General features: G+C 40.2%; 1 protein-coding gene across 4 annotated transcripts in view; it reads left to right on the top strand.

The window, feature by feature from the left end:
• The window catches only part of AK5 (adenylate kinase 5), a 237,057-nt gene that overhangs the window by 16,735 nt on the left and 208,157 nt on the right, over window positions 1–12,165 (top strand). The window lies entirely within an intron of this gene.

Below are 12,165 nucleotides of genomic sequence, written 5' to 3'. Positions count from 1 at the left end.
CCTTCTTCCATTCCACTGCCCATCCTCTCCTGAGACATAGAAATAGTGTTAAGCTTATTATATATCCTTCCAGGCCTTTTTCTATATACTACACTTTTACACACCCAGGCATGGACATGTGTGCATGCTCACATACAAATGCAGTTTTAATTTTCATAGCTATTTCCAAACTGTCCTCCAAAAAAAATTTTCCAAGTTATAGTCCCATCGATGTTGAATAACAGTATATTTCTCCAGACCCTTTCCAACCAGATATAATTCATATTTAAAATTTTTGCCAACCTGTTAAGTAAGAAACAGTATTTCACTTTTTATATTTATATGTCTTGAGTTATTACTGAGGTTAAGTATATTTTCAGATACTTATTCACCATTTGTATTTCTTCCCTGTGTGAATGCCTGCTTTCCTTTGCCTATTTTTCTACAAACTTGTTTTTCTTTTTCTTATTTAGAGAAGCCTTTAATATATGACCGATACTATATCAAGGAGAACTAAGTCAAATAAGTTGTCAGTTTATGTCTCATATAAAAGAAGTGTGGAGTTAGGCAGTTCAAGGCCAAAGATGGCTTCATGAAAGCTGTCTTTGAATATTCACATTAACTGTTTTGGGGATGCTTATTGTGCTGCAATATCTTTCTCCCCTCCTCAGATCTCTCCCTCCCACAGCAAGTCCAGAACCTCTATCTTACTCAGCTTACGGGCTTGGTTCTAATTGCTCTGGCCTTGAAGAGAGAAAAACTAGAAAAATCAATTTTTTGCTTTTGCTATTGTTGCCAAATGATATTGCTGTTGAAAATGGGTACTATGTCAGCCATTCCATGTGATTCGTGGCTACAGTGGAAGCCTGAGAGCCAATCAGGCAGGAATTCACACCCAAACCTGGTCCACACTTCATTTCAAATGAAATGCACTTAGCGAGTACAAGCAGAAAAGCTGAGTGATTCTTTCTGCCTATCGCTTTTCAAACATGCTATGTCTCTTGCTTCTCCCCTGGATAATAACTCAGGCAGATCCTAGAGTTTTCCTGGTCACAGATAGTTTCATTTTTAGGTATTAAAAAGCCCAGTCCACAATTATATCTCAGTAAAGCTGGAAAAAAATTTAATAAAAAAAAAGCCCAGTCCAATATAAATCAAAACTTCAGTTTCTCATTCAGTTTAACATGTCTGCTATCCTCAGCTTGGGCCTGGTTCAGGCTCAGAAACCTAAAGTGGTGTCTCAGAATCCTGAAATTCTTCCTTATGTTGCAATGGGGCAAGTAGTGAGGAAGGGGCAGAAAATGCATGACTCTCCAGCAGCTCTCTCTGCACACCTGATCAATCTCCACCTTCTCTTCTATAGCCTGGTCATGAGTGATGGGCCTTCACCACAATGGGTGAAGGGTCACGGTATCAGTTTGGGGACACCTGCTAGCAGATTCCATGAGATGGTCTGGTATCTCTCTGTAGAATGTACAGTCACTTGCATTTACTGTTCTGAGCCACCCTTCTGAGGCTAGGAAAGTCCAATGTAACATTTTCTTAGGTTGCCACTGCAGCCTAGAGGTTCTTGCCCCCTCAGGCAGTCCAGTGGTGTCTGAAGTTGGTGCTGCCTTTGATGAGCTGCAGGAGTTCGGAGAGTGCAGAGGCAAAGCTGCAGGGTTTATGTAAAGCAAAGTGTTAGGGTCAGTCCCTATTACTCCACACCCTATATAGGCTTAAGCTCCTGTGATGTCATTTTTTTGGGTACCATTTCTGACACCAAATGTGTGGGGAGTTTCCACACCAATTCTCCAATCATCTGACACCAACTAGATGTCCAAGAATTGAATTCAGCTCTGACACTAAATATCTGGAGTTAGCACAGACGCTGCAGGTTAAGGCTCAGTCCTACATGATGGCCCCCCCGCTTCAGACATCATTCAAAAGCCCTAAGGGCACCTGTATTCTCTCCAAACAGCTGTAAATTTGGAGCTTTCCATGGCATCCCCCACAGATTTGATAATTCACTAGACCAACTCACAGAAATCAGGAAAATGCTTTATTTACATTTACCAGTTTATTATAAAGAATACAACTCAGAAAAAAAAAAAAAGAATACAACTCAGGAACAGCCAAATAGAAGAGATGTGTAGGGCAAGGTATGGGGTTGACGATGGCAGGGACCTTGCATGCCGTCTCTGGGTGCACCTCCCTCCCAGCACGTCAGTGTGTTCACAAACACAAAAGCTCCCCAAACTTCATTGCTGAAGAGTTTTTATATCCCAGTCTTCAAATCCCCTTCCCCTCCGTGGAGGCGGGGGAATGGGGCTGAAAGTTCTCACCTTCTTGTCTCATGCTTGGTCTTCCCAGCAAACCAACTCCATCCTGAGGCTATCCAGTGGCCCTGCCCTGAATCACCTCATTAGCTTAGACTCAAGTGTAGTCAGAAGGTGCTAATTACAAACAACAAAAGACATTCCTATCACTCAGGAAATTCCAAGTGTTTTAGAAGCTCTGTGTCAGGAATCAGGGACAAACACTAAATATATATATTTTATTATACCACACTCCTCAAAGTTTTTCTTTAACCAGCTTTTTTTTTTTAACTGAACATGTGGACATGTATAAACACACAGGCAGAAATTTTTCCCCAAGACTTCCTCACAGGTCCAGAGCATAGGAAGAGATGGATTTCTGACATCAGCCATATACACTAGTGATGGTAAGACCATTGTAACAAAAAGACCTATGGATTCCTGACATCAGCCATATACACTAGTGATGGTAAGACCATTGTAACAAAAAGACCTAACACTTAAGTGCACAAAGAAGTGTATTTTTTTTTTTCTCATAGGGAAAAATGTCAACATGAACAGTCCAGACTGACTGGGCAGCTTTTCTCCTTGAGATCATTTAGGTTTTTTCCAAGTTGTTGTTCTGCCACCTCCTAGGCCATGTCATCATCTGTCTGATCGAAGCAGGGTTGCCATCACATATGGGTTCCAACTGGCACATAAGGGGAAGAGAACACGAAGGTCTGAAGTCCCAGATCTGGAAGTGGCATCCATCACTTCTGCTCACATGACGTTGTTGAGAATTTAGATGTGTTGTAATTGCAAGGCAGGCTGGGAAACTTAGTCCAGTTCTATTACTGTGGAAGGATGGGAGAACTGACTAGCAGCTTCTATGCAAGTTTGCCCCTCTGACCATCCAAATGTCTCCATGCTCCCTTCTTCCCATACAGAATGTACTCACTCTCTCCCTAAAGAACACAGACCAGAACCCCATCATCTAGTTCAAAAGTCGAGAATCTTTATTGATATTCAGTTCTCTCCATTCGGTCCAGATTTGATTCCTCATCACAGACACCTATAAACATTAAGTTATCTAACCTCCCTGCCAACAATAAGCAATGGAGGAGTAATACCAGAAGAAGGGAAATAGAGGCTCCTATTCAGAAAAGGGAATTTGGTCAATATAAATGGTAGTCCCTGAACCGCAGCAAATAAATGCTGTGAGGCAGGGATTGCCAAGGGTCTCTGCCCTGAAAGTGGAGTGATTTCCTGGCTTAGCCCATTGGCAACTCCATTTTCTCTCTCAAGGAGTAACTCTTTGCCTGTTCTCTTCTGAGTCCCGTGGCCCTCTGAGAAGTTCTTATTGTCTATTATTCTGCATGGTCACAGGTCACATCAAAGTGATGAGTTGGAGACTACGCCTTCCTTAGGGGAGGTATTTTAAGTGTGAAAAATACACAAGCTTTTTCTGGCTAGGCTTATAGTTGCTTTGCATTTTCTCAAAAATTTGGTAGGCTTCTGCTCTTTTTGCTTGCAGGTAGTTCCATGTACCTGTAACTACATTCAAAGTCCTTTTCTGGACATATCAATAGATATTAAGCTGCTTTGTTTGTTTTCTCATCTTGATGGCAGTTACTTTGAGGCCATATAAAACAACAGGCTTGGGTAGGAAGGCAACATTCTTAGTCTGGGTTTTGCCTTGGGGCTGGGTCCCTACTTTTGGAAGGAGTTGGGTAGTTATTGGGAGTCCTTTGAACAGCACTAGCCATATATTCTGCTGTCTAGAGGTATAGAAGCAGTTGGCTTTTTCAATCTTATAAGGTCTTAAATTACCAGATACTTTCGTTTTTCTTTATCTGCTTGCAAATTGGTCAGTTCTTTCTTGGGCTTATCTTTTTCTTGTTATATGTTGCCAAACACAACAGAGAACATCAACACATACTAACATTCTAGCTCTTTCTAGCCATTTCATCTCTAACTTTGGGCTCCATAAGAACATGGTCTGCCTTCCAAGTTATCACAATAGTTATACCAATCGTTTTGCAATGGTATAACAAGGGTCACCAACTTCCGATCTAAAATATCTGTACCTTTATTGCCCAAGAAAACCAATACCATATAATTTAGTTTTTGATGTAGTAGTGTCCTACTCATATGACTATTGTCTGTATTTTTTAGAGTGAAGCCAAGATGCTATAATAAAAAGACAGTGGTACAGTGGAGTAACACAGTAACTTATTTCTCTTGTATGTGACAGCCTCTCCGTGAATGAGGGCCCTCATTCATTCATAGCTTCAGTCCTCACATTCATTCACAGATGCAGGTTCTTTCCAAGTTATCGTTCTTCCAGCCCCTAGGGCAATGGTTCTCAGTTTTTTTAGGTCATAAGACTCTTTAACACTTTTAAAAATTATTAAAGAATTCAAAAAGCTTTCATGTACATGGACTATATCTGTTGATATTTAGCATATGAGAAATTAAAACTGAAATCTTTAAATATGGTCATTAAAAATTACAATAAATCCATACAGGTTAACAAAGATAACACATTTTTATGAAAAGCAATCATGTTTTCCAAAACTAAAAAAAAAAAAAATGATATGAAAGGGCTTCCCTGGTGGCGCAGTGGTTGAGAGTCCGCCTGCCGATGCAGGGGACGTGGGTTCGTGCCCCGGTCCGGGAGGATCCCACATGCCGTGGAGCGGCTAGGCCCGTGAGCCATGGCTGCTGAGCCTGCGCATCCAGAGCCTGTGCTCCGCAGTGGGAGAGGCCACAACAGTGAGAGGCCCGCGTACCACAAAAAAAAAAAAAAAAAAAAAAAAAGACATGAGAAACATTGCTTTACATGTTTCCAAATCCCTTTAAGTTCTAGCTTAATATGAGAGAGCTGGGTTCTTATGTCTGCTTTTGCAGTCCAGCTGCTATGATATCACACTTCATGTAGCCCCTGGAAAACTCCTGTACATCTGTGAGAGAATGAGAGTGAAAAGGCACACAGTTTCTCAGTGTTAGTATGAAAATAGTTTTGATCTGTTTCCTCCCTGAAAGGGTCTCAGCAATCCCCAGGGGTCTCGAGAGCACACTTTGATAACCACTTCCCTGGGACATGGTTGACATCTGCGTGGTGAAAGCTAGGTCGCTGCCATGGTTACTTCCAGGTGGTTGGAAGAGGGAGAAGAGTGGAGAAGGTACGTGCTCAACTGCTTAAGTCCCAGACCCCAAGGCAGCACACATCACTTCTCAGAGTCCATTGATGAGGACTTAAGAAACATGGCTACGTCTGAGAATAGAGTTAAGTTCTGAGTTTGAGTGAGTGAGATTGGATATATGAGAAATTCTCAACTAGATAAATATAGTTTTAAAAAATGCTTGGAGATAAAATGAAAAATGCTCAGAGGGCTGTCATCCTGCTTTCGTAGTGAATTGACTTGACAGATTCATAATTTGATTTCCTATTCCTAAGGGAGACAAATTTGATTTGCTTCTAAAGGGGAGTGATTTAATTTTAATTAACAAATTTTTTTCTAAGCGTTAGCATGCTCATGCAAAATAGTAAAGAAAATGTGGATGTTTTCCCCCTGCAATTAATGACTTGAAGCTTTTTTTTTTTTAACATCTTTATTGGAATATAATTGCTTTACAACGGTGTGATAGTTTCTGCTGTATAACAAAGTGAATCAGCTATACATACATTCACGATCTCTCAGGACATCATATTTAAATGGTAGTTGGAGTTAGGCTTCTTTACTAACATGTCTGATGCTTGATTTGGGAGGAAGACTCAAATAGCGGGGGTGTGGAACAGCTGGAGTTCCTCAAGCATCTTTTCCTATCCCATCACATGGAGGTCTCAGGGTGACTGGACTTCACAGTAGCTCAGGGCTCCAAAGGCATGTCACCCAAGAGAGCCAGAGGAAGCCCTACCCTAGCTTCAAAGGTCATGCATCACATCGATCACTTTCTGTTTGTTAGAAATTAGTCACTAATTCTCCCATATTCAAGGAGCAGGAACTTAGAATCCAGTTTTTTTTAATTAGGAGAGTGTCCAAAAAAAACCCAAAAACTTGTCAGCATGTTTTAAACCACCACACCATGACACTCAGTAAATAAATACCTACTCATTCTTCACTTCGCTCACATCTGTCCCTTCCCTTCATTTCCTTTCTTCCTAGTCTTTTCGTGCTACGTGCTCACTTCCATCTATTGTCTTCACTTTTCCACCTTTCTGGTCCTTATTCTCTCCACATCCAGTCTGTCTTGTGTCCTGTGACCAGATTAATCTTTCTAAAAGACCATTGTCATTAATTCATTCTTCTGGTCGAAAGGCTTTAATGCCAATTACTATCCACGAACATGTTTCTCCCTGTATGGTTTGTTTCAGAATCAGGTACGTGCCTTGCCAAAAAATGTGCATTGTTCAAGTCCCTTCACAGAATTACTGGATTAGAATTTTTCGTGAGTGGAACCCAAGAATCTGCAAGTTAACAAGTTAAAAATCTTTAGCAAAGCTGATTCTTAAGCACACTAAAGTGCAAATTGATTTAGTGTTTAACGGCACATAGCAAAGGTTCTCAGCCATAGCGTGTTGCCATAGTTATGAAGCAAGCCTGCTGTTGCTAATAATACTGAAGTTCTGAAATTAGTGCATAAGCCCACAGTTATCCCAATAATGTCATCTTCACTAGTCTTCACACTTGCTTTCTTGAGTGGGAGAGAAATTCCTTAGAATGGGAGGAATTTCACATAAGCTGTGTTCTCAGTATTAGTGTCATAGGGTTCTTGAGTCTCTGTGAAATCACTGCCCCGTGCAATCTGATCTGAGATGGACTTGGCTTGTCTTACCATCTCTTGAACACTTTTTGCGACAGAACGAGCGCCAGAACCCGTTGATTCATTCCAGAAAGTCAGCCAGCCAGGGCCCAGAGTTGGTGAGAGAATGGTGGAGAGTGGAGCAAGAGAGGCAAAGGGAAAAGATACTGCACAATTACAAATTCATTAAGGCAGAGAGTCTTGCATCTACTTTTTGTCATCCTCACAGCCCTGTAATGAGCTACTGCCTATAGTCTTCGTTCTGTAACTATATCTTCATTTTTTATGCCAGCACCCATTGGTTTTATTTGCCCAGAATGCTTGATAAGGATGAGTGATAAAAGGCTTTCCCAATGTTAACATTTTGTATTTTTTGCACAGTGATTCATTCAAACAGAAACTCCTGTATTTCCTTATTTTCCAGGCCCAATTCCCTTAATGTCTTTAATAGAAAAGGCCAGTTCCTTGAGAAAATGCAGATGCAGTTATAATTTGAGTCTCCTCAGTAATTACCAAAAATATAAATTCAAATTAAACTGGCTGTCATATTTTGGAAGCCCACAGTACTCTTCTCAGATCCTACCAATTTAGCCTCACTGACTCTAAGCACATCACATTCTGTGTAGAGTAAATATGTGCACAAGTGTGCCCTGTGTTATGAGAAAATAAGGTCAGAGATGCTGAATTTCTATGAAGAATAAACAGGGTCATTGTTTACATTACAAAAGGACTCCTACCTTTACAGAAAGATTCAACTGGGATTTTCATTATTTGGGTAGAAACAAACATACTTTAGTTTTATAATAGTTGCTTTTTAAAAATAAAGGCACAGGGGCTTCCCTGGTGGTGCAGTGGGTTGAGAGTCTGCCTGCCGATGCAGGGGACGCGGGTTTGTGCCTCGGTCCGGGAAGATCCCACGTGCTGCAGAGCGGCTGGGCCCGTGAGCCATGGCTACTGAGCCTGCGCGTCCGGAGCCTGTGCTCCGCAGCAGGCGAGGCCACAACAGTGAGAGGCCCGCGTACCGCAAAAAAAATAAACAAAATAAATAAAATAAAGGCACAGACAGGTTGAAAATAAAGGACAGAAAAAGATATACCCTGAAAATACTAAATATAAGAAAGCTGGGGCTTCCCTGGTGGCGCAGTGGTTAAGAATTTGCCTGCCAATGCAAGGGACACGGGTTCGAGCCCTGGCCTGGGAAGATCCCACATGCTGCGGAGCACCTAAGCCCGTGCGCCACAACTACTGAGCCTGAGCTCTAGAGCCCGCGAGCCACAACTACTGAGCCCACGTGCCACAACTACTGAAGCTCACACGCCTAGAGCCTGTGCTCCTCAACAAGAGAAGCCACGACAATGAGAATCCCACACACTGCAACGAACAGTAGCCCCCGCTCACCGCAACTAGAGAAAGCCCACGCAGAGCAACGAAGACCCAACTCAGCCAAAAATACAAATAAATAAAATTTAAAAAAAAAGAAAGCTGGAATGACTTCATTGGTATTAGGTAAAGTAGACTCTAAGACAAAAACTCTTAACAGAAATAAAGAGAACACTTCATAGTGATAGAAAGGTCAATTCATCAGAAAGATAGGAAAATTATAATGTGTATATACCTAATAAAAATGTTTCAGAATATGTGAATCAAACAGTTGACAGAAATAAGGTGAGAGACAAATCCACACTCATACTTGATAATTTTAACAATCCTTTCTCGTTATTTCACATAAAAACGAGACAAAACATCAGTAAAGACCTGGAAGATCTCAGGAACAATAAACATAACTGGAATACAATATCCAACAACTGCACAGTAGACATTGTTTTCAAATGCACAAGGGACCTTCATGAAGATAACCTATATACTCAGCCATAGCACAAGTCTTAATACATTTTAAAAGCTTGAAATCTTATAGAGTATGTTTTTTGGCCAAAATGGCAGAAAAAGCATTTGACAACATTCAGCATTGGTTTATGTAAAAAACTCAGCAAATTGGGAATAGAAGGGAGGAACTTACTTATGTATTTAATATTTATTTATTTATTTATGTGGCCGCACCGGGCCTTAGTTGCAGCGCGCGGAATCTTTAGTTGCGGCATGTGGGATCTTTAGTTGCAGCAGGCGGGATCTTTAGTTTCACCATGCAAACTCTTAGTTGCGGCACATGGGATCTAGTTCCCTGACCAGGGATCAAACCCAGGCCCCCTGCATTGGGAGCATGGAGTCTTAGCCACTGGACCACCAGGGAAGTCCCAGGAGGAACTCTTTTTTTTTTTTTGCGATATGCGGGCCTCTCACTGTTGTGGCCTCTCCCGTTGCGGAGCACAGGCTCCGGATGCGCAGGCTCAGCGGCCATGGCTCACGGGCCTAGCCGCTCCATGGCATGTGGGATCTTACCGGATCGGGGCACGAACCCGTGTCCCCTGCATCGGCAGGCGGACTCTCAACCACTGCACCACCAGGGAAGCCTAGGAGGAACTCTTTTAATCTGATAAGGGGCATCTATAAAAAAACCAGTAGCTAATATCATACCTAATTATGAAATATTGAGTGCTTTCTCCCTAAGATTGGGAACTGCAGAGATGTCTACTCTTACCACTTCTATTAAACGTTGTACTGGAGGTTCTAATAATAGCTAAGACAAGAAAAATAAATTAAAGGCATAAATATAGAAAAGGAAGAAGCAAAACTGTCGGTAGGTGTGTATGATATGATTGTTTACAAAGAAAATCCTAAGGAATCTACAAAATGACTACCAAAACTAATAAATTTAGCAAGGTCACAGAATACAAGGTCAAGGTACAAATCAATTGTAGTTCTATATATTAGCAGCAAATTTCTATGTATTATAAAAATAGGGTGAGCCATCTCTGGCTTATTATTTAACTTCCCATGATGATTCCTTATTAAAATATTGACTTAGAAGGGTATCTCTATTCAAATACATAGTCATTGGTACCACTCTATAAATGTGGATGGGACAAAGGATAATACACTTGTGTTTGTTTGCATCAAAAAAGTAGTAGTGACTAATTTTCTAATGTGGTGAGTAGCACTTGATTATTGCATTTAATCTGGTGTAATCTTCAGTTCTCTCTTTTGTATGTGTGTGAATCATGGCCAAAAAGAAAAATCTCCCCATTCATGCTTTAAATAATATCCTCCATGAGTACACAGATTCACAGAAGTACAAATTTTAGAGGCTACTTTACCCTGCATATCATAACTGGTGGTCTCTGCCTCTGGGGTTCTGAGTCATTCCAGAGGCAAACAAAAGTAGGCAAAATAAGCACTTTCTCAATCAGCTGACAGCAAAAGTACAGCTTTTACTACATGGAAACTCTTAGCAATTTTTAAAAACCTTTAAAAAGAATCTTTGAATTAAAAAAGCTTGGTAGTACCAATCTCATTTTATAAACGAGAAAATTGATTCCCAGAGAGGTTAAGTGACTGGCTGGATTTCATAAATCTAGTTAATGTGAAAGCCAGAGTAACTCTTGAGCTAGAAGAAGCAACCCACACTTCTATGCCCAGTGCTCTTTCCACCCAACTACATTGTCTTCCTGAGCAATTGAAAAGGTCAAGTCTAGTCTCAAAGGACTGGGTTGTACCCCACAAAAGAGCCTCTTTAGACTTAGATCCAAAAGGCAGCCCCCAAAACATTTTGAACAGTGGACAACATATTAAAATGACTTTTTAATTCCCCAAAGGATCTGTTTTGAAGGAGAAAGCACATTTAGCTTTATTAGTTCTGTGATGTTTACTTCAAAATCATTGTTTGTCTTCATAGTCATTTCCGCATAACTGTTTTTCAAGCATGTCTAAGAGTTTTATCAATAGTGTATTGTCTGATTCTTCTCTGCCGAGTAAATGTATTTGTATTTAAGAGAATAATTTTGAATTACATATAATGAAAACCTCTTTAAAAGTACCAGTTGTTAAGCATTAAAGCAAGTTATTAGAATCAACCATTGATTCTTCTTGTCTAGAAATTTTTAGAAATTCTTTAATATTATTTTTGCACACACTGAACACTCAATATTTACTGAATGAGTGAGGAAATGAGTAAGTGATAATAAAAGGATAATAGTTTAAAATCTCTGGTGGGCCTTTTCATATCCATGGTTCTTTGCTTTCTATTAAAATTTAATAATGAGCCTTCTGAAAACTCACCCAAGTATGTTGTATTTGAACTACCAAGTATTCTAATATATATTATTCTTTCAGCTGTGTGTATGTATACATGTGCATGTATGTGTATACATACACAGGGATAGGTAGATAAATAGACAGATAGATAGAAGGGAGAGAAATATTTGGAAAGTGTTTCCAGCTCAGATTTGTTTCTTCCCAAATCACTCATACATTTCAAAGCACTAAATGAAAAAAAATATCCTGTTAGAGTTATTATATTTCAGTGCTCTGGCTCCATGTTAGAGCAGAAAGGCCAAGATGAAGGCAGTTGCTGTGGCCAAAAAAGACTCAAAAGTCTGGTTTCAGCTCAGTGGCACCAGGACAGTTTGAAAAGACCCATTTTTACAATAGCTGTTGTCTTCTAGAGCCTTGGAAAATTACTCATTTACTAATGGGAAAGTAAGCTAAAGATCAGCCTGCTGAAACCGCTGAGTAGAATATTGAAAGTGGAAATCAACCATTCTGGGAAAAACTTCCTTGGTTTTAATTTTTTAAAAAACCGTCTTCTCTCCACCACTACTTAGCATTGAAAATCTAGTTAATTGTATTGCTTGTGTGTGTGTGTGTTACTCATTGTGACTATAGAATGAATTGAAACTAATTTTTATGTATGGCTTATAGAGCCACCTCACTAATGTGTATAAACCAGCAGTGACAAAAATATTTCATCTGGTGTACTATATTCAAATGGTAATGGCTCCCTGGCCTGCTATGTTGAGAAAGATGTTGAAGCTGAATCCGGAGTGCTATGATCATTAGCAATGATGAAACTCTGCCCATTCCAGATAGAAAGCTTCCAGATGGGCCATATCTGAGGTGTATAGACTTGAGATTATAACACTTTGAATTCCTATCCCAGATGTTCTAAAACACTGAATCTCCTAAGCCCATTTATTAGATCTTTAAA

Source organism: Tursiops truncatus, chromosome 1 (assembly GCF_011762595.2).
Source record: "Tursiops truncatus isolate mTurTru1 chromosome 1, mTurTru1.mat.Y, whole genome shotgun sequence".
Classification (NCBI taxonomy): Eukaryota; Metazoa; Chordata; class Mammalia; order Artiodactyla; family Delphinidae; genus Tursiops; species Tursiops truncatus.
This window is presented reverse-complemented; position numbering and strand designations above follow the sequence as displayed.